Below are 6,000 nucleotides of genomic sequence, written 5' to 3' on the forward strand. Positions count from 1 at the left end.
GGACAAAACTTGCAATGACTTCTGATATCAGCAAAATCTAAATGCCGTAGAAAGAAAGGGATTTTAAAACACAAAGAAACTAGCTGGAAATTGGAAAATTCTAGTTCTTTTTAAAAATACAATATACATTCAGAGATAGGAGTCTCAACAGCAAGCTTAAAAACAAAAGATTAACCTATCTTTAGTGTTAAACCCATCCAGGAATAAGAAGTCAGCTAGCAGACAAAGAATAGTTATAAAGAGGAAATAAATTCTGAGTCTGAGCTAAATACACCTGCCAGCTATGTACCACCCAGGGGCTAGTTGAAAAGATTATAGCTGTACTCAATTCATAAAGTGCCTGCTGCAAAAGGTTAGGAAGGAAAGTTGCCATACTGCATACTGTGAGACAGGGGTCCCTGGAGGCCCCCCCATCCCAAGCACCAGCACTACACACTAAAGTAACAGCAACGGCCTTTTTGTTAGAAGCCAAGAATAGGATCACACTGGAAAGTAGTCACAGTAGAATACCCACCTTCACGGCTTGCCCCTAGCTGGAGGGGTACCAGGCAGGAGTAAAACAGATCGCTACTAGCCATAGATCAGATGGCAGGACCGACCTACCCACCTCCCACCCAGAGAAGAGAGGTTGAGGGAGGTGTTCAGTCTGTATTTGCTGATCACTCCAGTCAAGGGGAACAAGTAGAAGGCTACGTGGCATTTGCAGGCAGCAGCGCCGGCTGCCGGGGAGGAGGGGGGGGGAGAGGAGGGAAGAGGGACTCCAGACCCTGAACCCCCCCCCCCCATAAATAAACGGAAAGTAGCAGGGGAAAATATTGGGGATTTGCTGGAGATAGCCCGAAGGGGAGGCAACAGGAAGGCTGGCTATGTTCCAGCTGGCTCCGTATGGCACACATTGGGGAGGAGATGAGAGTTTATTCCCATGAGCTCACCCCCATCTCAAAAGGGGGAACCTTACTATGATCTCAGTCCAGCACCCCATCTGCCTGCCCCACGGAAAAGGGGGAGGAGTCAGATATCCGTACCGGGTCAGAAATGTCAGTAACCGCTCCCCCCGTGCGCTCCCTACCCTCCTGCCCCCCCATCTCCCGCGGTACACGCCCTACCCCCCACCCCATCCCATCCCGGTGCCCTCTGCATCCTTCTGCCCCCATTCCCGCACGGTGCGCTCCCTGCCCCCCGCCTCCTTCTGCCCCCACTGTGCGCTTCCTGCCCCCATTCCCGCCCGGTGCGCTCCCTGCCCCCCGCCCCCTTCTGCCCCCACTGTGCGCTTCCTGCCCCCATTCCCGCCCGGTGCGCTCCCTGCCCCCCGCCCCCTTCTGCCCCCACTGTGCGCTTCCTGCCCCCATTCCCTCCCCCTTCTGCCCCCATTCCCCCACGGTGCGCTTTCCGCCCCCATTCCCGCACGGTGCGCTCCCTGCCCCCTCCATTCCCCCACCTCCCGCCCTGCGCCCCCTGCACCCTACGAGCCTCCCAGTAAGCGCCCCACCCCAACAGGCCCCATGGCGCCCCCCAGCTCCTGGCACCGCACGCACCGGCCCGGCTGGGGAGCGCCCGCTCTGTCCCAGCCGCCCGGGTTTACGCAGTGCCCGGCAAGGAGTCCGTCCGGCAGGGGTAACACCACTCACCGAGCGGGGCGCGACGCGAGCGTAACCACTGCCCAACCTCAGCGCTGCCAAGCGCCCCAGACGCCGCCAGACGGCTCCGCCATGATGGAATGCGGACACTGCGCGTGCGCAGCTAGCACAGGCGGCTCCAGACGTGATAACCAGAAAGAGGGGCGGCCGGGCGGGACAACCAATGTAATGAGACCAGCATCCCAGTTTAAGCCGTTCAATCCGGTAAAAAGGACTCGGGAGGGGGACATTCCAAATGAGAACAATTTCTGGTACCCATTGGTTCAAATAGGATTATAATAATAATTAAAAAAACCCTTAGATTATAATGGGAAGATAGATGAAAGTATAATCAGAGACTGTGATTATACATAATTATAATTTCAGAGGCATATTATTACAAAACTAAAAGCAACACTAAAGTAAGATTACTGAAGGATAGAGGAAGAAGTGGGTCTATAATAAGACCCAGCTGACATATTGGTATTCATTATTTGTATAGCTACGACAGTGCAGTAGGCATAGGGTTGCCAACTTTCTACTCACACAAAACTGAGCACCCTTGCCCCCACCGTCCAACCCCTCCTCCAAGGCCCTGCCCCCGCTCACTCTCCCCCCCCTCCCTCTGTCGCTCATTCTCCCCACCCTCACACGCTCATTTTCAGCTGGCTGGCTCGCTCCAGGAGTGGGGGGGTAGGAGGGGGTGAGGGCTCTGGCTTGGGCCAGGGATGAGGGATTTGGGGTGCAGTAGACTGGGCTGGGGGGTGGAACTGAGGGGTTTGGAGTATAGGAGGGGGCTCTGGGCTGAGGCGGGGGTTGAGGTGTGGGAGGAGGTACAGGCTCTGGGCTAGGGGTGCGGGTTCCAGGGTGGGGCCAGAAATGAGGGGTTCAGAGTGTGGGAGGGGGCTCCAGGCTTGGGCAGGGGGTTAGTGGCCAGGAAGGGGTAAGGGGTGCAGGCTCCAGACAGCTCTTACCTCAAGCAGCTCTCGGAAGCAGCGGCATGTTCCCCCTCTGGCTCCTATGCGGAGGCACTGCCAAGCAACTCTGCGCATGGCCCCATCTGCGGGTGCCGCCCCTGCAGCTCCCATTGGCCATGGTTACCAGCCAATGGGAGCTGTGGGGGCAGCGCTTGGAGCGGGAGCAGTGTGCGGAGCCCCCTGGCTGCCCCTACACGTAGGAGCCGGAGGTGGGACATGCAGGCTGCTTCCCGGGAGTCGAGTGCCGCAGAGGCTAGCAGGAAGCCTGCCAGCCCTGATGCATGGCAGCGCCAACTGGACAGTCAATGACCCGGTCATCAGTGCTGAGTGGAGCCGCTAGGATCCACACCCAGTCGAAAACCGGACACCTGGTCACCCTAAGTAGGCACTTTATAGACAAATGAAGGCAGGATGCCAGCCCCGAAGAATATACAAAGGAAGCACCAGAGATTATTCTGCAAACTGCTTTGTAAGCGTGGGCCCCTATGCCCATGTGGAGCCCAATATGTGGTTAAAATTGGCCCCCGATGTGAGTCTTTCCATGTGGAGTTGTTTAGGACATAGTGGTCTAAAGCCCAATCCTGCAAATACTCAGGTGGGAGTCTAGCCTTAAAGACTACGAATCCATGAGTAGTCCTGTTGAACTCTACTATACATGTGCTTAGGTAGGCGTACTGTAGCAGCAATAGATGAATAAGACTGCAGTTCCTAAGAAGGCAAGGGAGCTCGAGTATAGTCTCTGTTTAATACAATGGGGAGAAAGTGAAGAGTATGAAAATTGGAGTTGACCTTGACAACATGTAATTTAACCACCTATCTTTGACAACTTGCTCACCTGAGGAAAGAAAACACTTTCCTTTTGTCACTTACCTGACAGGCCAATTTACAGTTCTCTTCATTCTTTACTACTCTTGTGAGATGTTTGACTGTTTATTAGGACTAGTTAACACTGTAAGAAAAAAAAGGAGCTAGGACTCTATGATATTGCATTTCATACTTTGCTGGGAGGTACTTTCACTGATGGCTAGTCTAGACTAGAATTGCTACAGTGGCGCAGCTGAAGCCCACCAGTGATTTGTCCCCAGTAGTGTCATGTCAGGAAAAACTATACAGGAAGTTCTCTTCTGAAAGAGTCATTTTTGGAAGGAAAATATTCAGCATCTCATCTACTCCATAAATATTGCAGCAATGATGTTTGCTCTCTACTACTTACTTCCACTTGACAACTCACACTTCCAAATCATAGACACTTTCAAGGTACATTTTGTGCAGCAGTGATTAGAGGCATATGCAAAAAATAAAAATATGAAGATGAAGTTCTATCTGCTATTCCATTGTACATGAGACAAGATTCTATGCAAATCTGCACACATATCCTGATTTTTTCCCTTGTAACTTGAATATCCATAGATAGTTGTGAAGTCTATTATGTATAAGCAGCACTTAACAGGTGAATTCATGTGGTTTCCACTATATTAAGCTTAGATCAACGATCGCTGTTTTAATGAATAAGGAAAATTGTTCCTGTGTGTTAGAAACCCCTGTACAGAGGGACTCTCACTACTGGCTGAAGTGATTAACTTGATATACTAAGCTATCAAAACTAAAATAAGCTATCCTAGCTAGGTGCCTTTCAAACAGCCAGTTAGGGTGAAGGAAGATCAGGGTTGGTCTTATTGTTTGCTGAATCTGTAAGTAACTAATTAATTATTTAAACATGCAGAGTCCACCAGAAAAAACAGCATTATAAATAATTCTAGTCATATTGGTCCTTTGAATAATAATTAATAACTTTCCACTAAAAACTGCATTTAAAAACGGTTAACGTTGTGATAGAAAGCGATGAAAGAATGGACACAATCTCCTGTAAATTTATGCATGATGGGGCACATTTGGAAAGTTGTTAAAGCGTTACCCTTTTCTCTGTGTGTGTTTGCATATATATATAAGTAGGTGCTGAAAGACTTCAGTAGAAGTTTGGGGTGAATTTGTGACTTCCCGTTAATTTATTTATGATAATTTTATTCCTTAACACAATTGAGAAACTGCAGCTGCTGCAGAATGAAGCTGACAGCATGTTAAAAGGGTGATTCTTGCAAGGAACACATTACTTAAGGAACACTGTGTGATCTTTGTCGGCCTTCCTATTTATTTTGGGTTGTAATTTAAGGTGCTGGTTCCTTAGAACTTGGTTACCTACAGAACTACTTATCTCCCTGTGGGGTAGACTTGGATGGCTTTGGCCTCTAGTGCATGTCCTGGCCTCTGATGGATGCCAAGAAATCCATGGGATTTGGTACCTGGACCCATAGCACATTCTACATGGGGAAGAAATGGGGAAAATTTTGCCTATTGATAGAGTGATTTGGGAGAAATCTCATACAGCGTTCTCCTCCCACTTACACCTTCTCCATGGGTTTGACTCTCTCTCTCTCTAAATGAATGGCCTGATCCTGAGAGGTGCTGAGCACTGGCTGTTCCTGTTTTTGTCAGTTGGAGTAGCCATGTTCAGCCCCTCTCACTATCATACCATTTAAAAGGTACTTACATTTATATTTATATTAAAATAGATTAAAATATAAATTAAAAGGATTTGGAGGGAAAGTAGCTACTATTGAATGTTGAATCACATCTTAGGTAGAAATTGTTTATTTCACTGACAATCCTAATATCCAGAAGAGCAGCCATAAATCTATACCAAATTTAAGCCCTTTCATATACTTCAGAAAGATAAGCTTACATGATGTGTTTGTTGATTAGGAACAAACGACTGGTTAATCCTTTCACCTTTGAGAGAATTCCTGGAATCTTCAGCACTCAGTCTCAGGAATCTTATTACTCCACAGGCTCTAACTCATCTACAGTGAAGCATATCTGCTGCCCTAAGGATTTAATTTTCTTAAGTGAAAGATATCCCCTTAATTTTTAGGAAAAAGGTACATCAAGATATTTTAAAATTTGAGATTGTTAATGAGAAAAATGTATTGTATAAAATAAATTTTGCAATTTCAAGCAAGAACCTACAGTACTTTATTTTGAATGCACAGTATTTCCCCAAGATCTAACTTTTTAATTATTACCTTCTTGACATTAAAAGGGATGGCTAGTGGTGGTGTGTCTTATTCCTCATCATGGGCATAAAAGCTATGATATGCAGAGTACAAAAGTTCTCCAGAGGTGAATACTTGACATTCTTTGCACTGAAAGCCCCATGGTCTCGGAGTTCTGCCGTGATTAGGAAAAGGAATTGGATTCTCTTGTAGATAATAAGCCTATCCTTTAGTAGGGGGTGGAAATTCCTTTTCCCTTTTTGTTGTTGGATTAAATCATTTTTTGTCTTAATTTACCTCCTTAAATGTATTTTATGTGGGTTATAGCATAGCAAGGTCTTCCCTGGTAATTCAAAC

General features: G+C 47.5%; 1 protein-coding gene across 5 annotated transcripts in view; it reads right to left on the reverse strand.

Moving 5' to 3' along the window:
- Positions 1-1,717, reverse strand: part of LOC128842882 (fibronectin type-III domain-containing protein 3a-like) — a 77,247-nt gene extending 75,530 nt beyond the window's left edge. For 3 of the 5 annotated variants that reach the window (XM_054039142.1, XM_054039145.1, XM_054039141.1), the window contains exon 1: positions 1,629-1,717. The gene's annotated coding sequence lies outside the window, so the exon portion shown is untranslated. Of the gene's footprint in view, positions 1-514; positions 586-1,628 lie in introns of those variants that run through there. The other 2 variants (XM_054039143.1, XM_054039144.1) reach the window with 2 other exon arrangements.
- Between the last annotated feature and the right edge of the window lie 4,283 nt (positions 1,718-6,000).

Source organism: Malaclemys terrapin, chromosome 9 (assembly GCF_027887155.1).
Source record: "Malaclemys terrapin pileata isolate rMalTer1 chromosome 9, rMalTer1.hap1, whole genome shotgun sequence".
NCBI classification, from domain to species: domain Eukaryota; kingdom Metazoa; phylum Chordata; order Testudines; family Emydidae; genus Malaclemys; species Malaclemys terrapin.